Consider the following 25719-nt stretch of genomic DNA (forward strand, 5'->3'; position numbering starts at 1 on the left):
AAGTACCTGACAGTACTTAGGAGCATAGCAACATTCGTACTAATTTGTTCCAACCAGATTGAACCTACTTGCTGGCTCAAATGTGACAAAGCAAAGTATTTTAATTAAGTTGATGTACAGATAGGACCATTCATCTGTTGAGCTTTTGGCCAGAATTCCCTAGCCGTTCATGCCAGCGGGATTCCCTGGACCCATTAGCGGCATTCCCCTGCCACGGGTTTCCTCCTGGAATGGGGTGGCTTCAATGGGAATTCTCCTTGACCAGAAGATCCCACGACAGTAAATGGCCATGCTATCTCCCACTACCAAGAAACACGCTGAGGGGAGGTCAGAGAATTTGCAGCCGTAAGAACAACAAAATTGTCAGCAAATACGATCACTACTCTGTGAAGCTGACAGCGACTTCTGGCATCAGCACGTACACAGTTAAATAGTTCATTCCAGAAGTTGCTATCAGTAATTCCATGCCGCGCCAAGGTGCACTGCTAAAGTCAAAGAACAAAGAACAGGACAGCGCAAGAAACAGGCCCTTCGGCCCTCCAAGCCTGTGATGCTCATTAGTCCAACTCGACCATTCATTTGTATCCCTCCATTCCCAGTCTGCTCATGTGACTATTCAGGTAAGTCTTAAACGATCCCAGCGTGTCCGCCTCCACCACCCTACTCGGCGGTGCATTCCAGGCCCCCACCACCCTCTGTGTAAAAAACGTCCCTCTGATATCTGAGTTATACCTCGCCCCTCTCACCTTGAGCCTGTGACCCCTCATGATCGTCACCTCCGACCTGGGAAAAAGCTTCCCACTGTTCACTCTACCTATACCTTTCATAATTTTGTACACAGAGATTGAAATGATCTTGAAATAATCAGAAGTCCTCAGAGATTGAAATGATCTTGAAAATCCTGAACTGACCTGAACTTTCATTTTTTAATTTCTTTTTCTTGCTGTAAAGTTATACCTTGTCGAATAAGGACTTTATAAATCGGGTCATAAAACAATTACAGTTACAATACCAAGTGCAGTTCTTTTTGTTTTACTCATTCATGGGACACGGTCGTTGCTGGTTGGCCAGCATATATTGCCCATCCCGAGTTGCCCTTGAGAAGGTGGTGGTGAGCTGCCTTCTAAAACCTGGTGTTGTCAGACTTTTTACTGTGTTCTTGAAATGCTACAGTCCACATGTTGTGGGTTCACCCTCAATGCCGTTACGGAGAGAATTCCAGGATTTTGACCCAGTGACTGTGAAGGAATGGTGATATATTTCCAAGTCAGGATGGTGAGTGGCTTGGCGGGGAATTTGCAAGTGTTCCCATGTATCTGCTGACTTTATCCTTCTAGATGGAATTGGTCATGTGTTTGGAAGCTGCTGTCTGAGGATCTTTGGTGAATTGCTGCAGCACATCTTGTAGATGGTACACACTGCTGCTACGGAGTGTCAGTGGTGGAGGGAGTGGATGTCTGTAGATGCAGTGCCAATCAAGTGGGCTGCTATGTCCTGGATGATGTCAAGCTTCTTGAGTGTTGTTGGAGCTGCAGCCATCCAGGAAAGCTGGGAATATTCCATCACACTCCTGACTTGTGCCTTGTAGATGTTGGCTAGGCTTTAGGAAATCAGGAGGTGAGAGTTACTCACCACAGTATTGCTAGCCTCTGATCTGCTCTTATAGCCTCATTGTGTATATGGTGAGCCCAGTTGTGTTTCTGGTCAATGGTAACCCCAAGGATAGCAACAGTGGGGAATCCAGTGATGGTAACACCATTCTGGGAGCTGTGTCATAGAAAGAATATCAAAGCCATGAAGAGTGCAGAGCAGAGATTCACCGGGATGCTAAAATAACAGAGTTGAATTTATGGCAGTGCTTTTATATAGGACAAAGATGTATGGAGACACCACCACCTGTAAGTTCCCCTCCAAGCCGCACACTGTCCTGACTTGGAACAAGAACGAAATACAGAAACCCCTAACAACTCCATTTGAGATGGCAGCTCACCACCACCTTCTCAAAGGATGACCAATAAATGCTCATGCCGCCTGCCACACTCATCTCCCATCAAATCATTTTTAAAAAACTTTCCCCGGTCAAAGGAAATCGCAAAGTCCTTTGTAACCATTTAACTACTTTTGAAATGTAGCCATTATTTTAATGCAGGGGAACATGGCAGCTGACATGCTAACAAGAGTCCTCTATAAACAAGTGACCATAGTGATTTGAGTGCTAGATATACTTCAGGCCAATAGTAGAAACCCCATGCTTTTCAACTAGTGTCATGGGATCTTTTACATACACCGAGAGAGAAAATGGGGCCATAGTTCAATGTTTTGTCCAAAAGGAAGCAGCCCTGATAGTGCAGTACTCCCTCGGTGCTACACTAACGTTTTAGCCTAGATCGTGGGCATGATCTTACTAGCTGTTCTCGCCACACCCTCACTGCAGCAAGTGAGGCAGGTGTTGATGGGCCCTGGGGGTTGAGGGACAAGGCTAAACATTGCCCCCAGCACAAGAGGATGAGCAGGGTAAATACAGGAATTTAGATGCCCAGACAAATCTCCATCCACTGCAGCAAGATGGGAAAATTCTGCCAGCATGAATGACCATAAGATTCTTTGTATTTAGGCCTCTTGAAGGAGGTTTGAACCCATGCCCGCCCATACCTGGCTATCTCAGACACCAACGCTTTCATAAAGCTCTAACACTTTGATGAGCAGCTGTCATTACAATGAGGAGTGATTTAAGATACTGATCTATTCCCAGTGAAACGTAGGTCCAAGATTTGCAAAATTATGAAGGGTTTTGATAGACTGACTAAATAAAGACTATTCCCTCAAGGTGGGACATAAAGGATTGTCAATTTAAGAACTTCCAGGATACATGACTTTATAACAAGGCATTGGAATATTTATCCACCGGGAAAGGTTAATATTGAGGCTATCGCATCTTCCACAGGAGAAAATGGATATGCATTTGAAAGTAGGAAGAGCCAACATAGATTCTGTGTGGTAACCTTCAATAATTCGTGATTCTCTCACTGGTTATTTCCTCAGCTATCTCTACACATACACATGTATGAACACATGTATGTACACATGTATGTACACATGTATGTACGCCTGCATGTACTGGGTCATTCTGAACAGCTGGTGCAATATATTTGTGATATCCGGTTAGTGTAGTAAAAATACCTGGTCAACTGAGATTGAGTCACAGAATCCCCACAGTGCAGAAGAAGGCCATTCAGCCCATCGAGTCTGCACTGACTCCCTGATAGAGCATCTTAACCAGGCCCACAGCCCCATTCCACCCATTCCCATATTTACCCGGCTCATCCTCTTGTGCCAGGGGCAATGTTTAGCCTTGTCTCTCAACCCCCAGGGCCCATCGACACCTCCACACCACAAACGTGGTCACCATGACTGGTTTTCACTACTGAAAACCAGTAGTGACTCGCACCAGCATGATGGCACACCGCTGGGGGCGGGGGGAATGGAAATTCTGCACCCTCTCCTTTCCTTCTCTCACATGTACTCTAAGAATAGTATGCTTTGTTTGTATAGCGCATAAGAAACAATCTTATTATTTTATTTTCGTTTATTTATTAGTCACAAGTAAGGCTTACGTTAACACTGCAATGAAATTACTGTGAAATTCCCCTAGTCGCCACACTCCAGCGCCTGTTCTGATCAATGCACCTAACCAGCACGTCTTTCAGAATGTGGGAGGAATGTGGGAGCACCCGGAGGAAACCCATGTAGACATGGGGAGAACGTGTAAACTCTACACAGCCAGTAACCCAAGCCAGGAATCAAACCTGGTTCCCTGGCACTGTGAGGCAGCAGTGCTAACCACTTCCCACTGGATCCCAATACAGGTGACAATAATAAATGAAATCAGGTGGGGTGCCCATGACGTGAGGTGGTCCATAAAATACTGCCAGCGATAGTGACACACATTAATTTAGGAGCACGCAGCCTCTTCAGAAGTAGGTTGCACTTCTGCAAAATGTCATTTAAAACAATTGGAGATAATAATTCGGCAGAACTAATTACCCATGATGAATAGTCTTCACACTCCAGCAAGCAGCAATGCCAGCAACCAAAACAATTTCCCAGCATTAATCCAGGCTTAGTAATCATATGATGTTTAACATTCGATGACCATTCATTTTTTTTTTCAAATTGGAGAATAGAATCTATTAGAGTTGATGCAATATCCCAATTGTTCTGTTAATGCTTTAGGTCTGTACATAAATTGTGGTATTGATGGTCAAATGGTTTCCAAGTAATTCCTGCTTCACTGGTCATTTTGAAAAGACACAAATTCTTATCATATCTTTAGAATAGTGCTTAGAAATTCCCTTCCTTAAAAATAATATGCTTCACATTTTGCTTCCGTCATTGGAAATCCTTTCCGTCAGTGCGTGGAAAGGATGCACAGGAGATTTACGAGAATGTTGTGCCATTTAATTCGATCATGTCTGATCAATACCTTAACTCCACCTACCTGGTTCTTCTTCAGGTAATGGAATTTATTGATCAGAGTTCGCAATTTTCATTTGGCTCCAAGCTTTACAGGGGTGTGGGGGGGAGCAGAGGAGAGTTTCAGATTTCCACTACCTTTCCTGTGAAGAATTTCTTCCAACATCACCCCTGAACAGCTTAGCTCAAATATTAAAGCCACGTGTTCTTTGTAAAAGAATGAATCATAGAAAGTCTACAGTCCAGGAGGAGGCCATTTGGATCACCAAGCTTTCACCACCATAATTCTACCCAGGCCCTATCTCCGTAACCCCATTTACTTACCCTGCTCGTCCCCCTCGTACTAAGGGGCAACTTAGCATGGCCAATCAACCTAACCCACATGTATTTGGAGTGTAGGAGGAAGCTGGAGCACCCAGAGGAAACTCGAGTAGTCACAGGGAGAACATGCAGATTCGACACAGTGACCCAAGCCAGGAATCAAACCCAGGTCCCGGGCACCGCGAGGCAGCAGTGCTAACCACCCTGCCACCCGTGTCTTGTTGTGTCCCACAAGTTAAAATAGTTTCTCTCCATCTATGCCACCAACTATTTTAATCGTCCTAAACGCATCAACAAGAGTAACATCCTGGTACTGATAGATCTTGGTGCTCTGACCTCGGATTGGTCTAGCAATGAGGCAATGGAATCCATCAGAGCTAACACAACATCCCAATTCCTCAGTTAACCCTTAATATTCTAAACGTCTGACTATGGATGCCTCAACTTATGGCTTTTTTTCTGAAATAATTTATAGAATTGAAGGATTAGCACTGTTGCCTCACAGCACGAGGGACCCAGGTTCAATTCCAGCCTCAGTTCACTGTCTGTACAGAGTCTGCATGTTCTCCCTATGACTCCATGAGTTTCCACAGGATGCCCCGGTTTCCTCCCACAGTCCAAAGATGTGCTGGTCAGATGAATTAGCCATGATAAATTGTCCCTTAGTGTCCAAAGGTCTGTAGGTTTGATACATTAGCCATGAGAAATATGTGGTGTTGGGTTGATAGGGTGGGGGAGAGTCAGAGCAGGCTCAGTGGGCTGAATGGCCTGTTCTGCACTGTAGGTGATTCTATGATTCTATTCATGGAGGCAACAACCTCTCTCAAAACATCTCAGCCCCACCAACATCAAGATAGACAGAAAATAAATACACAAGTTGTGTTTCTAAGCTTCAGTGAGTCTATCAGTGTTTGGAGGGAAGGGAAGATGATGTTTGGATGCTGAAGCCACTATTCTGATATTGGAACAGAATAGAAGGAGCTTTTACCTGCATTTCATGTGTTCCACCTGGCTTGTTAGTACTTCGATACTTACGCTGATGAGTCAACTTGGAAAGGGTTCCATTCCCTATGGCTTGCATTAAGTGCAGTAGGGAAGGCAATGACCTAGTTGTATTATCACTAGACTATTAATCCAGAAACTCAGCTAATGTTCTGGAGACCGGGGTTCGAATCCCATCACAGCAGATGGTAGAATTCGAATTCAATAAAAAATATCTGGAATTAAGAGTTTGTTGGTGACCATGAAATCATTGTCGATTGTCAGGAGAAACCTATCTAGTTCACTAATGTCTTTAGGGAAGGAAATATGCCCGTTCTTACCTGGTCTGGCCTACATGTGACTCCAAAACACGAGTCGCAACTGCCCTCCGAGGGCATCTAGGGATGGGCAATAAATGCTGGCCTGCCAGCAATGCCCATGCCCCGTGAGTGAATAAAAAAAATTGATGAAAGGAGGTGGATGTGCACAGGTTTACCTGTATGGAGATTGGGACGTTGTATTGCTACTTAATGCATAGTTTAATTCAGAGAGTGTACAGTTTGGCAAATGTGGTTAGCACTGCTGCCTCGCAATGCCAGGGACCCAGATTCGATTTTCGGCTTGGGCACTGTCTGTGTGAAGTCTGCATGTTCTCCCCACGTCTGCGTGAGTTTCCTCTGGGTGCTCCAGTTTCTTCCCACAGGCTGAAAGATGCGCTGGTTAGATGCATTGGCCACACTTAAATTCTCCCTCAGTGTACCCAAACAGGCGCCAGACTGTGGCAACTGGAGAATTTTCACAGTAACTTCATTGCAGTGTTAACGTAAGCCTACTTGTGATAATAAATAAACTTTACTTCAGGTGTTGGGCTTTATAAATTGGAACCAAATGCACAACATTTTGCATAATTTCCAAAAGCAAGGAGAAAACCTCCAGAGAATCGAGTCCAAATTTGTACACCACTCACAAGCAGATCTCATACATTCTAAACATAAGCAGAAGCAGCTGTTCTCAATTAATATCAGATGTTCAAAAGCAGGAGTTTGTGGGATTTCAATGGCCTACAGTTTTTTTTTCCCATGACCAATTTTAGAACACTCACTAATTAATCTACACACAATGCAACAAAAATAATTGCAGCTTGTTACTGAGATCATTCCTCATTAGGACTTTGACACATTTACAAAGCACACATGCTATATATATAAAGTAGATGCATCATAGCATCTTCATTGCAAAGAGTATGAGATGAATCATGAATTCATTTTAAGATCAAGTTTATTTTATTGATTTAAGGGATGTGGGTGTCACTGGCTTGGCCAGCTGTTATTGCTCATTCCTTGAGAAGATGGTGGTGAGCTGCCTTCTTGAACTACTGCACTCTCTGAGGATTAGGTATACCCACAGTGCTGTTAGGGAGAGAGTTCTAGAAATTAGACTCAGCGACAGTGAACATAGGGACATAGGAATTAAGAGCAGAAGTAGGCAAATTCAGCCTTTCAAGCCTGCTCCGCCATTTATGGCTGATCTCTCCCTGGTCTCGAATCCACCTCCCCACCTTTATTCCTTTTTTTAATTAGAAATGTATCTTGAAACCGTTCAACAATTCTGTCTCCACTGCATTATGGGGCAACGAGTTCCATAAATTTACCACCCTCTGCAAGAAGTAGTTTCTCCTCATCTCAGTTCTAAATCAACTGCTTCTCAACCTATACCTGTGATCTCTTGTTCTAGATTGCCCCAAATGAAGAAAAATTGCATCTACATTTATTTTATCAATCCCTTCTAAAGTTTTATATACCTCAACCTGATCCCCTCATCAGGTCCCAGGGACTTACCTAGATGCGCTTTAAGATTTCCAGCATTTCCTTCTCTGTAATTTTTCTATGTTCTATATGTACACTCCTCAAGACATCACTATTTAGTTCGTCAAGTTCCCTAACGTCCATGCTTTTCTCAACAGTAAATACTGATGAGAAATAATCAATTACAATCTCACCTATCTCTTGTGGATCTGTACTTAGATGACCTTGTTGAATTTAAGAGGCCCTACTCTCTCCTTTGTTACTCTTTTGCCCTTTATGTATTTGTAGAAGCTCTTTGGATTCTCCTTTGCCTTATCTGCCAAAAAAATCTTGTGCCCACTTTTTGCCCTCCTAACTTCTCTCTTAACTCTACTCTTACATCCCCTATACTCTTCAAGAGATTCATTTGAAGGTCGCCCCTCAGTCTTCTCTGCCCCAAGAAAAACAACCCAAGCCTACCCAACCTCGCTTCATACCTTAAACGTTCCATCCCAGGCAGCATCCCGGTGAATCTCCTCTGCACGCCCTCCAGTGCAATCATATCCGTTATATAATGTGGCGACCAGAATTGCACACAGTATTCTAGCTGTGGCCTCACCAAAGTGCTATACAACTCCAACATGCCTTCCCTGCTTCTGTAATCTATGCCTCGATCGATAAAGGCAAATGACCTACATGTCTTTTTCACCACCCTACTAACATGCCCTTCCATCATCAGAGATCTATGAACAAACACGCTAAGGTTCCTTTGTTCCACTGAACTTCCTAGTGTCATGCCGTTCTATGAAGAATGTCATTGTAGTCAAATGGAATACCTTTTTCTATGTTTATTAAAACTTTCCCCTTCAGAAAATTAATATATGAATGATTCAAACTGATTGTTTTAGTTTAAAGTATGTTAAAGATTTTAGAATATAATATGGAGTTCACTCATATTTCTCTATCGCGTTTCAGGATTACATTTTTTTTAATGTGGTTGGTCTTGGGTTTTAAAAAAAATGTTTAAATCAGGTTAACCTTAATAAACAATCTCTTGGAGCAAAGCACATTATTATGGTGGAACTGCTTCATGTATGTTGCCCAACTGAAATACTTCCCTGTGTGACTAGGAATAGTATCAGTGAAGTCACTTGCATTCAGTCATTGGGAAAGATATTCTATTGAAATGTCAATTGTCTCCGGTTTTCCCAATGGGCACTGCCTAATCTGCAAAACACCTCTTGCAGTTTTGTTTGTATTTCAGTTACATTACAGTTACGTTTCTAGGCAATTTAGGCCAATCCTCTGCAGATTCTTTTATGGGGGGGGTTAGATTTTCGCAGATAACTACGTTGCAGTTTGTAAATTTGTGTCTTAAATCATACGTTGTGTAGCCTCTTCTAACCAGGAACATCGGGATAATCAGTTTAAGTTTATTTATTAGTCATAAGTAACACTGCAATGAAGTTACTGTGAAAATTTCCTAGTTGCCACAGGCTAGCGCCCGTTTGGGTACACTGAGGGAGAATTAAAGAACGGCCAATGCACCCAACCAGCACATCATTCCGATTGTGGGAGGAAACCAGAGCATCCAGAGGAAGCCCACGCAGACACGGGGAGAACGTGCAGGCTCCGCACAAACAGTGACCCAAAACAAGAATCGAACCCATGTCTCTGGCACTGTGAGGCAGCAGTGCTTGCCACTGTGCCATTGTGCCGCCTCAACTGTTTAAAGAGCCATACTTTTCAAACAAGTCTTCCATTGAACTCTCGTTTGTTTCAATACAAAGATCAATTGCTAGAACTTAAAGGACACATATCTGCAGGACAGCACAATGCACCAGCTAATATTCAATGCCTGTGGTTATTGAAATCACATTGAAAAGGAATTGTGCAGTCTGGGATGTGAAATTAGGCCATGTGCGATGAAACAGTAGGGGGGCCCCGCTTCATCAACAAAAGAAATGCTAAAATACGGAATAATTTTATCCGTCTCTCCAGCTGTCCAGGGATCCATCATAATGTACACGTACGCATACATTTAAAGAGATAGGAAAACATTAGTGTCTAGTGATTGAACTCAGTCTGATAAACAGTGAGGTCCAAAGTGGTGCCATCTGTTTGCTTCTTTTCATTCAGACGCTAAAAAACATGTGACTTTTTAAAAAATCCTTTTAGAACTTATTAATTTTAAGAAATGCCTCATTCCTTGTTTTCCTGTAACGTGCCCTGAGATACCTTTTGCATAATTGGTATGATGTAAGTGCAAGTTGTTTATGCTAGCGAACCACCTTGTATGTATTTGCAATGTTGTCTCTGCCTGACTTGCCATATTTTGCATTACTGCTACTTTACGTACAAGGAGAGATTAAACAGTTTGGGCTTACACTCAGTGGAGTTTAAAAGGATGAGAGGGGATTTGAACAAAGCATATAAAAGTTTTAAAGGGATTGATAGAGTAAATGTTGAACAAACGCTTCCTCTTGTGGGGCAACCTAGAATAAAAGTTATCAGTTGCGAGGCAGTAGACTTAGAGCAGAGGTGAGAAGGAACTACATCGCGCAGTGAACAAAGAACAACACAGCACAGGAGACAGGCCCTCCGGCCCTACAAGCCTGTGCTGCCCATTTTAACATTCAGTGAGTGCCTCATTCCAATCCTTCCTCTACCTACGACTTTTGTCTACGCCTCTTGGACTCCACAATAAAGGGGTGCAAATTTACAGAATTATATGTGCGCCAGTGGGTGGTGAATTTGTGAAATTCACTGCCCCATAGCGCAGTGCAGTCTGAATCGTTGGATGGTTTCAAGAAGGAGACAGAATATTTCTAATAAAAAAAGGGAATAAAGGGATATAGGTGGGGAGGTGGATTTGAAACCAGGGAGAGATCAGTCATGATCTGACTGAATAGCACAGCAGGCTCAAAGGGTTGAATTTGCCTACTTCTGTTCTTAATTCCGATGTTCCTATGTCTCTAGCTGATTTTAAATGTAAATTAAATGCTCCTCACTTTTTCTATTTGCGGTACTGTCGACAGTTCTATTAAAGCTCATACCCTGTCTTTATGGCAAAGGAAACATCTTCGTTGCAACCATTCCATCTGCTTAATGATTGAACTCCAGACCTTAGTCAACACCTGTGGAGAGGGAACAGAGCCAACATTTCGTGTTGAGAGGCAGTAGATTAAAAACTGAAACGAGGAGAAACTACGTTTCGTGAATTTGTCAGAGCCGCTCTGAGGAAGGGTCATCCAGACCCGAAACATTGGCTCTATTCTCTCTCTACAGATGCTGTCAGACCTGCTGAGATTTTCCAGCACTTTCTGTTCTTGTTTCAGATTCCAGCATCCGCAGTATTTTGCTTTTATCCAAACCTCAGTACTGTGTTGCCCAACCCGAAATCAGTTTTCTCTCATTGCCACCATTATCACCAGGCGCAAATCAATTTTTAAAATTAACCTAACAGTGATGCTAGTCTTTCACATCAACTTCTATTTCGGCAATAGATTTGTATTCTCAAACCATTCACGCAGCCTAGAGTCTCCGCTTGAGTTCAATAATGTCCTTTAGGGAAGGAAATCTGCTGTCCTTGTATAGTTGCAACAATACTTCCTTATGTTATATTCTATTCCTTTAGCTATAAATGCCAACATTCATAGAACATAGAACATAGAACACTACAGCACAAACAGGCCCTTCGGCCCACGAGTTGCGCCGATCACATCAACACCTACCAATCTATAGACCTATCTATAACCCCCAATCCCATAAAACCCCATATACTCATCCAGAAGTCTTTTAAAAGACCCCAGCGAGTTTGCCTCCACCACCACTGACGGCAGCCGATTCCATTCACTCACCATTCCATTCGCTTTCTTTATTATCTGCTGTACTCAAAAGGTTAAAAAAACCCTCTCTCAAAAATACATCTTGTTGCAGTCAGTTGAGAGGTAGGGAAAAAGGGGGAAATTATCCCTCCTGCACAGGTTTTAAACAAAATTTATTTTTAAAAACAGACCACCCCAATCAGTCTGAAAATAGTTCTTTTTAAAGTCATTTTCAGTAATTTAAAAATCGATTTACTTGCAGGTAGAGGATTGACATTGATCTGCATTATGAATTTATATGACTTTAGACTGGCTGTTCTGTGGACAGATACAGTAATTCCACTGACTTTCAATCTCTTAACTGGATGCAGCAAGAGCTTGTTATTCATTTGATGCGTGGATCTATGATGTTGTGGCAGCTTATATTCATATAGTTTCAGATACTTATGCCACAATAGATAGATTGGAAATGTGTGATTCAGAATTGCAGGACATATCTTATCAAGGCAGTTCAGAAAGTCAGTGCAGTTATTACCACTGACAAAGCGTAATGGTCCGTGACTTAAATTAGACACTCATTAGGGACGATTCTCATTTATGTTCTACGTATGTTGATCTAAACTACTGTAACTCACTGCAAAGCTGTGACTTGCCAAAAACAGGCCACAAATTCTGGTAACTATGAGGCTTATATATAGTTTATAGTTTTAAAGTTTATTTATTAGTGTCACAATTAGGCTTACATTAACACTGCAATGACGTTACTGTGAAAATGCCCTAGCTGCCACACTCCAATGCCTGTTCGGGTACACTGAGGGACAATTTAGAATGGCCAATGCACCTAACCAGCATGTCTTTCGAATTGTAGGAGGAAACCGGAACACCCGGAGGAAACCCACGCAGACACGGGCTGAACATGCAGACTCCACATAGACAGTGATCCAAGCCGGGGATCGAACCTGAATCCCTGGCACGTGAGGAAGTAGTGCTAACCAATGTACCACATTGCTGTCTGTTATATATTTAACATATATATTGTATGTAAACAATGGGTAGTACGGTGGCACAGTAGTCAATCCCAGTCTTGGGAGACTGTCTGTGTGTAGTCTGCATGTTCTCCCCATGTCTCCGTGGGTTTCCGCCGGATGCTCCAGTTTCCTCCTACAGTCTGAAGATGTGCAGCTTAGGTGGAATGGCCATGCTAAATTGCATATTAGTGTCAGGGAGACTAGCAGGTTAAATACGTGGTGTTACAGGGATAGGGCCTGAGTGGGACTGTGGTCAGTGCAGCACTGATGGGCCGAATGGCCTCCTTCTTCACTGTAGGGGTTCTATGATTCAATGGTTTGTAAATAGCCCTGAAGTTTTGCAATTCATTTATCTCCTGAGTTGTTCTATCCTTGATGCTCCTCTTCGTAATGCTAATATAAAACAAGAAGGTGGTGAATCTTTGAATCATTTGAAATCTGGTTTCTATGGAAATAGAGTAGAGGCAGAGGGAAACTAATCGCGTTCAGGAAGCCCCATTACCTTAGAGGGTGGGGATCAGTGAAAGAAATGCAACATATTATCAATAACTGCTCCAATTATTAGTTTTAACCAGAAACATGAATAATTAGAGCTTACTATGAGAGTCACTGGATTTTATTGCCCTTCCCTAAATGCCCTTGAGGAGGTGCAGTGTTGCCCTTGGATTGTACGATAGTTCACAAACCAACAAATTCAGGATCTAAAAGGAGAAATTTCTTCATATTATGTCTCGTCCTCACTGGGTTTCAATTATTTTCTCCAGTAGTCTGGCTCCTTTCATCATTCTATTGATAAGCAGCCAAACCCAAGGCTCTGCTCTCCAACGCTGTTTATTGTAGATAAATCCATTGGTCTGTGTACAACGCTATGATATCCTGGGGCAATATCATCTGTCGCTGGTTGGGTTAATTCCCAATGGGATATGATTTGACTTCCTGGGAAGCGGGTTGTGTCTCCAGTCAGCATCTCCCTACCCAGCACTGGGAACCTCAGCACATTACTGAATTACATAGAAACATAGAAGATAGGAGCAGGAAGAGGCCATTTGGCCCTTTGAGCTGCTCCGCATTCATTACAATCATGGCTGATCATCCAACTCAATAGCCTAATCTTGCCTTTTCCCTATAACCTTAGATCCCATTTGCCACCAAGTGCTACATCCAGCCACCTCTTGAATACATTCAATTTTTGGCATTAACTATGCCAGTGGTAAATGAAGTCCACAGGCTCACCACCCTTTGGCTGAAGAAATGTCTCCTCATCTCCATCCTAAATGGCCTACTCTGAATCCTCAGACTGTGACCCCTGGTTCTGGACTTCCCCACCATCGGGAACATCCTCCCTGCATCCACCCTGTCTAGTCCTGTTAGAATTTTATAAGTCTCTATGAGATCCCCCTCATTCATTTGAACTCCAGTGAAAATAATCCTAATGTAGTCAATCTCTCCTCATGCGTCAGTTCCACCATCCCCGGAATCAGCCTGGTAAACCTTCGCAGCACTCCCTCGAGAGCAAGAACACCCTTCAGAAAAGGAGACCAAAACTGCACACAATACTTGGTGTGGCCTCACTAAGGCCCTGTACAATTGCAACAACACATCCCTGCTCCTATACTTGAAGGCCAACATACCATTTGCCTTCTTTACTGCCTGCTGCACCCGTATGTTTATCTTCAGTGGCTGGTGCATATGAACACTCAGGTCCCACTGCACATTCCCCTCTCTAATTTATAGCCACTCAGGTAGTCATCTGCCTTCTTGTTTTTGCTTCCAAAGTGAATAATCTCACATTTATCCAAATTATACTGCATCTGCCATTGATTAGCCCACTCACCTAAACTGTCCAGATCATTCTGGAGGATCTCTGCATCCTCATTACAGTTCACCTTCCCATCCAATTTCGTATCATCTGCAAATTTTGAGATGTTACATTTTGTTCCCTCATCTAAATCGTTAATATATATTGTGAATAGCTGGGGTCCCACCACCGATCCCTGTGGCACCCCACTAGTTACTGTCTGCCAATTTGAAAAACACCCATTAATTCCTACTCTTTGTTTCCTCTCTGCCAACCAGTTTAAAATCCATCTCAATACACTTCCCCCAATCCCATGCACTTTAATCTTTCATGATAATCTCTTTTGCGGGACTTTGTCAAACATTTTCTGAAAGTCCAAATATACCAATATACTGGGAATGGAGGGATACAAACGAATGGTCTAGTTGGACCAATGAGCAGCACAGGCTTGGAGGGCCAAAGGGCCTGTTTCCTGTGCTGTACTGTTCTTTGTTCTTTGTTCAAATCGACTGGTTCCCCCTTGTCAACTCTATTAGTTACATCTTCAAAGAATTCCAACAGATTTGTGCTACATGATTTCCTCTTCATAAATCCATGCTGACTCCCTGATCCTGACACTACTTTCTAAATGCTCCGCTATAAAGTCCTTGATAATAGATTTGAGAATTTTCCCCACAATTGGTATTAATTCCCTGTTTCCTCTTTATCTCCCTTTTTGAATATTGGAGTGACATTAGCTACCTCCAATCTACAGGGACTGTTCCAGGGTCTATAGAATCCTGGAAGATGACCACCAATGCATCCACTATTTCTAGAGCCACTTCCTTAAATACTCTGAGATGTAGATTATCAGGCACTGGGAATTTATCTGCCTTCAATCCCATCAATTTTCCCAGGACCATTTCTCCACTAATATGGATCTCCCTCAGTTCTTCCCTCTCACTAAATCTCGCATTCTCCAACATTTCTGCCGTTTGATTTGTGTCCTGTTTTGTGAAGACGGAACCAAAGTATATGTTCAGCAGTTCGGACATTTCCTTGTCCCCTATTATACATTCTCCCATTTCTGTCTGTAGGGGACCTACATTTGTCTTCACCAACCTCTTCCTCGTCACGTATCTATAGAAACTCTCAGCGTCAATCTTTATGTTCCCTGCAAGCCTACTTTTGTACTGTATTTTCCCCTCCTTAATCAATCCCTTGGTCCTCCTTTGCTGAATTCTAAACTGTTCCTGATCTGCAGACCTATTATTTTTCTTGGTCAATCTGTATGCTTCTTTCTTAGATTGGATATTCTCTCTAATTTCCTTTGTAAGCTATGGATTGGCCCTCTTACCTATTTTGCTTTTGTGCCAGACAGGAATAAACATTTGCTGCAATTCTCTCATGCGCTCCTTGAATGTTTGCCATTGCCTATCCACTGTCATCCCTTCAAGTAACTCTCCCCAATCTATTAAGGCCAATTCATACCTCATATCCTCATAGTTTCCTTTATTAAGATTCAGCACCCTGGCCTCTGAATCAACTACTACACTCACTTATCTTGATAAAAAATTCTATCATGTTATGATCCCTTATCCCCTAGGGGGTTATGTACAGCTAGATTGGCAATGATTCCCTTCTCATGACACAATACCCAGTCTAAGATGGCCTGCTCTCTAGTTGGTTCCTCCACATATTGGTCAAGAAAACCATCCCATATACGTTCCAGGAATTCCTCCTCTACAGCATTGTGGCTAATTTGATTTGGCCAATCTTTGTCCAGATTAAAATCTGCCAAGTTCTGCACACATGAGGACGGCCTCAACAGGGATCTTGGGTTCATGTCGCACTATCTGTAACCCCCATGACTTGCCTGGGCTTGTAAAATCTCACTTACTGTCCTGTCTGGAGACAACGCACATCTCTTTAACCTATGCTAATGCTATCTCCACTCACATTGTCTGCATCTTTAAGACTTGAATAGCAGGTTAGCTGTAAAGACTTGCATTCTAATCAGTATTCTGTAAACTGTGTGTGGCTTTATATGCCCTTCTCTGATCAGAACCTTCCACACACCTGACGAAGGAACACCATTTCCGAAAGCTTGTGGGATTACTATCAAATAAACTGGTTGGACTTTAACCTGGTGTTGTGAGACTTCTTACTGTGCTTACCCCAGTCCAATGCCGGCATCTCAACATCAGATTAAAATCACTCATGATCACTGATATTCCCTTATTACATGCATCTCTCATTTCATATTTAACGTCATTTCCAACATCATCACTGCGGTTTAGGTTCAAGATATGACACCCACTAATGTTTTTTGCCCCTTGGTGTTTCTCAACTCTACCCACACAGACTCCACATTGTCAGAGCTAATATCTTTTCTCACTATTGTGTTAATTTCATCTTTAACTAGCAGTGCCATTCCACCACTTTTTCCTTTATACCTGTCCTTTCTAAATATTGAATATCCTGGGACATTCAATTCCTACCCCTAGTCTCCCTGCAACCATTCTCTGTAATCCCAATTATATCATATCCATTTACATCTATCTGTGCAATTAGTTCATCCACTTTATTGCAAATGCTGAGTGCAATAAGGCACTGAGCCTTTAAGCTTGTCTATTTAACATTGTTTGCCTTGCTCCCAATGTTTTTCTCTATAGCCCTGTTTGAACTTTGTCCTTGGTTTCTCTGCCAATCATGTTTCTTATTCCCTTGTCTACCTAATGTTTTTGTCCTTTCTCCCTCCTGGAGTTATTAAATAGTTTACCCATTTCTCAGCCCAAAAGAAGGTCATAGAATCTGACCCTCTGCAGAAGTAACGTGGTTTTTTTTTAACTTACCATGGCTACTTGTTGCTGATGCCAACTGCAGAATGCGAAAGGTCTGATTGACACTTTGGGATTATCAAGCGCTATCTGCGATTGAGAGTTTTCCCATTGCGGTTACCACTCGTGTTGTGGTCTCTCTCATTGGAAATTGGTACTAAACGGTCTTGTCTTTACAGGTCTGTGCCTTCTAGGACTTTATTTGAGATGGCTTAAATTCATTGCACAAGGATGGACAGCAGACAGAGGAAACTTCTGCCTTGATGGCTGAGGTTAAATATGAGGCTTGTTTCTAACCAATGGCACCAAATTTCCTCTGCACCCTATTTTCAAAATGCCACCACAGTGAAGCCACTTCTTGCAAGCTGTGTCCAGCATACCTTCTAATTCTATCTCATTCTTTCTTTTTCATTCGTTCGTGGGACATGGGCATCGCTGGCTGGCCAGCATTTATTGCCCATCCCTAGTTGCCCTTGAGAAGGTGATGGTGAGCTGCCTTCTTGAATTGCTGCAGTCCATGTTCTGTGGTTTGACCCACAATGCCATTAGGGAGGGAATTCCAGAATTTTGGCCCAGCGACTACAAAGGAACAGCGATATATTTCCAAATCAGGATGGTGAGTGGCTTGGAGGGAAACTTACAGGTGGTGGTATTCCCATGTCTCTGCTGCCCTTGTCTTTCTAGATGGAAGTGGGGTCGTGGGTTTGGAAGCTGTCTGGGATCTTTACGGAATTGTTCTATGCTACTAAAACTGCATTCTAACTCTTTTAAATTCTCTAACAATGCTCTAATTCAATCACTTACAGACTTGGTGATCCTTACGACCCTGGCCATCGCACAAACCAACCTCTGATCCATTGACTCTGTCTACAATTCTCGCTGCCTGGGCAAAGCAGCCAGCATAATTAAGGACCCCGGACATTCCTTCTTCCATCTTCTTCCATCAGGAAAAAGATACAAAAGTCTGAGGTCACATACCAATGGATTCAGCTTCTTCCCTGTTGCCATCAGACTTTTGAATGGACCTATCTTGCATTAAGTTGATCTTTCTCTACGCCCTAGCTATGACTGTAACACTACATTCCGTACTCTCCTTTCCTTCTCTATGAACGGTATGCTTTATCTGTATAGCACGCAAGAAACAATACTTTTCACTGAATACTAATACCTCTGACAATAATAAATCAAGTCAAATCAAACCTTCTGAGTTCTTTAGAACACCTGAACCTTTCAATATCCTTCCAGTCCCAAGTGGCTAAGCAGTGCATATACTTCCCTCACATATAGTTGTAGTTTCTGTGCTTTGGAACTCACAAGAATATTAACAACATTTTCCTAGTGTCAATAATAAATAGTGATCGGAATTACAAAGAACAAAGAACAAAGAACAACATAGTATGGGAAACAGGCCCTTCGGCCCAATGTGCCCGCACCACCATTTTAACATTACCAGTCCCCTCTCCACCTATGACCCTTGCCTATGCTTATGGCATTCCACACTGAGGGAAGACTAATTTAGGGACAATTTGTTACACCAATCAGCCTAAGAGCGCATCTTTGTGGCTAGGATTTTCCGATCCCTTTGCAAAGAATGGAAATTTGGCTGAATGCCAAATTTTCCCTTCTCGCTGGTGTTGACATCGTTTAAGACAAATGAATTTGCTGACAGCAGATATTTTTTAACAGGGTACTTCCTAACCAAGTTGTGTTCTGCAGGCTACTACATACTGGGGAATAAAGAGCTGCTATCCAGAGTGTGATTTTTCCTTGGTGTGTGGAATATTCATATTCATGCAAGAAACACTGGCACACAGCACATGAATGATTGATTTAGTACGAAGAACAAACGGTCAGAATGAGTCATCAAAGCACACTGAGGATACAATGTGATCCAATAATACAGTTGATTCTGTTATCACATTGATACTATTTTAGGAGTAGCATGAGAACTCAGTTATGCAAATGCTGATATTGCTCTCCGATAAGGGAAACCAGTGTTCCATGCATCCACTTTATACAAGCAAAGCATCCACCTCTGCTCCCTGGGACTCCAACTGCTTGTGAAATATGAGTAGATAGGATGGTCAGTACTTTGTTAGGGTCAACAAACCACCCAAACTCTCTTTTAATCAGGATTTTCCAGCCCCTCCGTGACCCAAATCTTCCAGCCCTGCCGAAGGCGACCCTCTGCTTTGGGTATCCCCCAGCAGCAGAGCAGGCGAGGCGTACAAAATGCCGCAGACTTTGGCGGGACTGGAACGTCCCGCTGGAAGCTGATGGCAAGACGCCTCTGTCACTGGAAAGCACATCACCAGCAGGAGGCAGTCTGTGTGTGTGTGTGTGTGTGTGTGTGTGTGTGTTGGGGGTGGGGGCGGTGGGGGGTGTATGGGTCCCAGCCTATTAGCATATTCATCACCACACTGGTTGTAATTATGATAACACTGATCAATTTTAGTTAGGATGTCTTCACTGGTGTGCTGTCTTTGGGCAGTTGTGAGACATGCAAGTATAACCTGCAAGAATAACTATCTCCAGGGCGGGGTTTTCCCAACAGACCTGCCACGGGAATCATAGTGGGTTGGACACGGACTACGCAAAGGTCCTGGGGCGGGAATTTCTGGCCTTGGGGCGAGTGTGGCCTGAAAATCCCACCCTGGAGTTCAGTCAAGGTGCATGAGGGAATCCCAGCTGATGAGGGGCAAGGAAAGCAAATCTCGCCCCCCTGGTTTTTTTTGAGGGATCGAAAAGAAAGGTACTTGAAAATAAATTGTAAAAGGGGGGCATGATAATTGTGCATATTGAACATCAACCTTGTAATGCATAAACTGCAGCTCATGTTACAAGTCTAAACCATCCATTCTGACCATCCTAGAATCCTACAATGGAGAAGGAGGCCATTTGGCCCACTGAGTCTACACCAACCGCAATCCCACCCGAGTCCTATCCCCATAACCCCACGTATTTACCCTAGGTAGTCCACCTGACACTAAGGGATAATTTAGTGTGGCCAATCCACCTAACCCACACATCTTTGGACTGTGGCAGTCACCCAAGCCGGGAACTGAACCCAGGTCTCTGGCGCAGTGCTAACCGCTGTGTTGCCGTGGGGGGAGAGCATTCAGTAAAATGTATTGTAAAAAGTGTCATACAGTACTCTGCCAACATAGCTACAATCCAGTACAAGTCATGATACCAGAATTAAGCAGATTTGTTCTAAGGTTATTTACATTTGAACCCAGATGGTATGCTAAGGAAAGGCCCCTCTAAATATTGAAAGGTGAAAATGTACTTTTTGATTATATTTTGGACATTACATTTTTCATTTAAAAATGCTGCCAGTTGAAAAGCAGATAATATGTCAAGAGTTCTTCATTTAATTACTTCTCTCAGTTTTATACAATCTGTGGAAAGTTTGAAGAGCACTTTATGAAAAGTTGCCTCCAAGGGACTGTGAAGATAGCTTTTGGATCACAAATTTCATCAGAGCACCATACAGAACATAGATCAAAACCAAGGCATATTTGATTCAAGTTTAAAATCCAATTTTCACGCATTAAAACAGCGATTGAAACTTAAAATACAATTTTGAGCACCAATTCCGATATTACAAAATACACGCTCGTATATATCATCAAATCAATTTATCATTGGTAGTTATTGAAGGATTACACCGCAATGTTAAAGCATGGGATTGAATTCCAAAACTAAGTTACAGATATTACCTAATTATGAAACTGTGGTACGATTGAGTTAGTGCGCTACAGATGGCTCTGGAATGTAAAATTCATCCCTAGACAGCAGAGACGCTCATGCCTGCTTGCTTGCAAATATTCAAAGTCCTTGGCCGCTAAATATTTTATGCCCTGAAAGTGCAGTGAAAGCGTCTGCTTCCTTCAAACACAGTTTCAGCAGGAAGTTTCAAAAGCAGTACATTGGCCCGAAGGAACAAATAAACCCTTTGGACAAGAATGTGTTGCAGCTAAGTCACCCGGTTTGAGTTCCAGCACGAGCCAGACTTGCCTCAATCCCTCCTCCCCCTTTCAGCTCAAAAGGATTGGAAATAAACAAAAGGACTGAGAACGAGGGTTAATTCAATTAGGTACATGATGAGAGAGGTTAGATTCTGAGAGAAAAGGAGAGACAGGAAGTTTATTTTAAGACAAAAAGGTGGCGCTTTGTATCACCCTGTAAAATTCGAAATCTAAAGCAAAGAACAAAATACAGCACAGAAACAGACCTATCGGCCTTCCAAGCCTGCGCCGATCATAATGCCTGCCTAACCTAAAACTTACGGAGTCCGTATCCTTCCATTCCATGTACTCGTCTAGATGCCCCTTAAATGCCACTATCGTACCCGCTCCCACCACCTTCCCGGCCAGCGGGTTCCAGGCATTCATCTCCCACTGAGTAAAAAAACCTGCCTCACATATAGCCTTCCAGTTTTTCCCCACCCACCTTAAACCTATGTCCCCTAGTAACTGACTTTTCTGCCTTAGGAAAGAGCGCCTGACTATCCAATCTGTCCATTCCCCTCATAATCTTGTAAACCTCTTTCAGATTGCCCCGCAACTTTATAAGACCCTTGTCAGGCCTCATTTAGAGTATTGTGCGCAGTTCTGGTCGCCTCACTATAGGAAAGATGTAGAAGCTATTGAGAGGGTACAGAGGAGATTTACAAGGATGTTGCCTGGACTGGGAGGCATGCCTTATGAAGTTAGGTTGAGGGAGCTGGGACTCTTTTCCCTGGAGAGACGAAGGTTGAGAGGCGACCTGATAGAAGTTTACAAAATGTTGAGAGGAATAGATAGGGTGGACTCTCAGAGGCTATTTCCCCAGGTTGAAATGGTTGCTACGAGAGGACACAGATTTAAGGTGCGGGGAGGGAGGTTCAGAAGTGATGTTAGGGGTAAGTTTTTCACTCAGAGGGTGGTGAGTGAATGGAATCGGCTGCCGTCAGTGGTGGTGGAGGCGAACTCGCTGGGGTCTTTTAAAAGACTTCTGGATGAGTATATGGGGTTTAATGAGATTGAGGGTTATAGATAGGTCTGTAGGTTGGTAGGTGTTGATGTGATCGGCACAACTCGTGGGCCGAAGGGCCTGTTTGTGCTGTAGTGTTCTATGTTCTATGTTCTATGTTCAACCTCCATTGCCCCTCAACCTCCATCGCCCCTCAACCTCCATCGTTCCAGTGAAAACAAACTGTGTTTATCCAATCTCTCCTCATAGCGAATACCCTCCAGACCAGGCAACACCTTGGTAAGCCTCTCCTGTACTCTCACCAAAGAATCCACATCTTACTGGTAGACCAGAATTGTGTACAATATTCCAAGTGAGGCCTAGCTAAGGTTCTAACTCAGAGACTCGAAATTTGTAATGGTTTTGTTTTGGTGCTGGCGAGGTTGATTGTTAGTCATTATCGTTTAAAAGATTTCTTGCACGTGTAATGACTTGACTTTCTGTGATGTGTTGAATGAGCCATTAATGGGTAAACACAGCAGAGGAGAAATTCATTTGTGTAGCATCAGTTCCATCTGCACTGCGCGGACTTAACTCAAATTCCTAAGACGGACAGCAGCGCGGGGAGCATGCATAGTGCTGGTAGAAGTGGCCTTATACAAATGACTTCCTCCTCCAGCAAGTTCTAAACAAAAAAAAGGGGTGTCTGAGGGTGAGATACCATTTTTGCAAAGCTAATAGAGGAGCAGTGAAACATCAGCTGCTAAATGGCGCATCCTCACATGTTAAAGTTGCAGTATCATTTACCAATAAACAGCAGCTCATGCCAACAGCATTGCCTTTGCTTCGATGGTAAATCCTTTATTTCATTTATTTTTCTTAATTTCACTGCTGTTGAACTCAAATGGTGTTGGGGCTGTTGGATTTTAACCATCAGAGTCAAATTGTGATATGGCCCAGAATTATGCCCTACCTTCAGGATCATAACCAGGACAAATAATTTTGAATCATTATGATTGTGCTACCCTGGATTCTCAACCTTCTTCCACCCTTCGCCCCTCCCACAGTTCTCACAGTGTCTCCCTCAAACTCGACGCTAATCTCTTCTCCTTAAAACTACTGCACACACTAATCAAATGGGGCGGCACGATGGCACAGTGCTTAGCATTGCTGCCTCAAAGCACTAGGGACCCACGTTCGATTCCTGGCTTGGTTCACCGACTATATGGAGTTTGCACATTCTCCCCGTGTCTGCATGGGTTTCCTCTGGGTTCTCCGGTTTCCTCCCACAGTATGAAAGATGTGCTGGTTAGGTGCATTGACCGGAACAGGTGCCGGAGTGTGGAGACTAGGAGAATTTCACAGTAACTTCATTGCAGTGTTAATATGTGCCTGCCTTACTTGTGACGAATAAATAAACTTTAATAAAACTTTACTCACTTAGAATTCCTACAGTGCAGAAGAGGCTGTTCAGTCTATCAAGCCTGCACTGACAGAGTATCTTATCCAGGCCTCTCCCCTGTCCTATTCCCATAACCTCATGTATTCCCATGGCTAATCCATCTGGCCTACACATTTTTGGCCATCAAGGGGCAAATTAGCATGGCTAATTCACCTATTCTGCACATCTTTGGATTGTGGGAAGAAACTGGAGCACCCGGAGGAAACCCACGCAGACTTGGGGAGAATGTGCAAAGCCCACACAGACAGTGACCCAAGGCTGGAATTGAACTCAGGTCGCTGGACCTGGGAGGCAGTAGGGCTAACCACTGTGCCATCATGCTGCACCACACCTGTGACCATGCATTCGGATACCTGAGTCACCTCCTTTACTGTCACTTTTGCCTAATGGCACAGTCATGTGAAGTGTCTTGAGATGTTTTAACTAGGTTAAAGGTGCTAGGTAAATGCAAATTATGTATTGTTGTTGATATTGTTGGACGTGTTTTCTCTGATTCTTCCTACATCTAAATTGGGAACCGATATCATCAATCTTTTCCCTCCATGAGGCATTCAACTATCTGCCATTTCTTCCTTGGCCAGTGCCCTAATTCCAGCTTGTTACTCAGCATCTAACAAAATAACGCAGCCCGATTTTACTAGTTGGTTCACTAGCCCAACCCAGATATTTTTGTTTGTTCTTTACATATGTGCCCCTTGAGTTTTAACATTTAGAGTTTAGTTATTAGTGTCACAAGTAGGCTTACATTAACATTGCAATGAAGTTACTGTGAAAATCCCCTAGATGCCACACTCTGGCACCTGTTTGGGTACACTGAGGCAGAATTTAGCATGGCCAATGCGTCTAACCAGCACATCTTTCAGACTGTGAGAGGAAACCGGAGTACCCGGAGGAAACCCATGCAGGCACAGAATGTGCAAACTCTACACAGACAGTGACCCAACCGGGGAATCGAACCCAGGGCCCTAGCACTGTAAGGCAGCATTGCTAACCACTGTGCCACCATGCCACCCCAGATACACCCCGAAGGGCCTTTAACAAATAATTTAATCTTTCAATCATTTGGGGATTGATCCTTTAATCCTCTCACCTTCTAATGTCCTTTAGGGAAGGAAAGTTGTCATCCTTACCTGGTCTGGCCTACACGTGACTCCAGAGCCACAGCAATGTGACTGACTCTCAACTGCCCTCTAAACAAGAGGAACAAGGGATGGGTAATAAATGCTGGCCAGCCAGTGACGCCCATGTCCCACGAATGAATAAAAAGGAAAATCTTGGCTGAAGGTCAACTGAAATGACAGATATGACAGGGAGCTTGCTTTATCTGTTATTGTGCGACATGCTGCCTTGGAAATGGGAGCGAGCAGTCGGAGTGCAGCAACAAAAGCTCCCTCCCACTCAGCTGTTCCTGTGCAAAATGACAGCGTTCGCAAGGGCAGCAGGTGTGATTCCACTTGATACCTTTTCTAAATAGATCGCGGTTATGTGTGATGATACGGGTGATTCTACTCTCAGTTGGGCTAAATCACCTGTAAATATCACCAGCAATCCGTTTGCGCGATTGTTTGGTCTCTGTAAGGTCTCCTTGAGCCGTGTCTCTGTCTTCAGATCAGGAAGGTCATTAATAAATGTTACGAACATAACCATCTCTGACCAATCCCCCGGGATCGCTGCTGACAGCTGCTCAAGTTGGCTACTGGAATTGATAAAATGACCTTGCTTCCAATTAGCGGGCTAATCCGTTTTCAGTCTGGACTATTTTCTTCCTTGTTCTCACACTTCACTTGAACAACAGACCTGTTGTGAAGGATCATTATTGCTTTTGCGACGCATAATGCAGATGATCTACCAATTACATTTATATTAATCTCCTAATTCCTCTAATCGTTTCAAGCGTGGCTTCAAAAGTGTCTAATTACTGGATGTGCTGTATTAAATAAATTTTACACGAGACTCCATGTCACTGTTTTTCTAGCACCATCTCTTCAATTACTATGATAAGGTACTTGCATGGAATAACACTAATTATGATTTGTTCCAGGGAAAAATGTCAAGCTTTCTTCATTAAAACTGCTAACGTCTCCTCGACATCAAAACAGTCACTGTCTTCCCTCAGATTATTTTCGGATGGTGTGACCCAAGATAAAAACTAAAAGAAAACCCCAAAGTTTTATCATGTTATATCTATTTTACAAAATAGGTCAAGAGGAAGATTTGTGCGATATAGGATCTTTCATGACCTCAGGGCATCCTGAGGTGCTACACGACCA

The 25719-nt window shown here is 43.1% G+C and overlaps 1 protein-coding gene across 1 annotated transcript in view; it reads right to left on the reverse strand.

Moving 5' to 3' along the window:
- Nucleotides 1–25719, reverse strand: part of LOC145344551 (protein kinase C-binding protein NELL2-like) — a 284248-nt gene that overhangs the window by 53653 nt on the left and 204876 nt on the right. The gene's annotated exons all lie outside the window — the stretch shown is intronic.

Source organism: Carcharhinus amblyrhynchos, chromosome 6 (assembly GCF_965287045.1).
Source record: "Carcharhinus amblyrhynchos chromosome 6, sCarAmb.v2.hapA, whole genome shotgun sequence".
Classification (NCBI taxonomy): domain Eukaryota; kingdom Metazoa; phylum Chordata; class Chondrichthyes; order Carcharhiniformes; family Carcharhinidae; genus Carcharhinus; species Carcharhinus amblyrhynchos.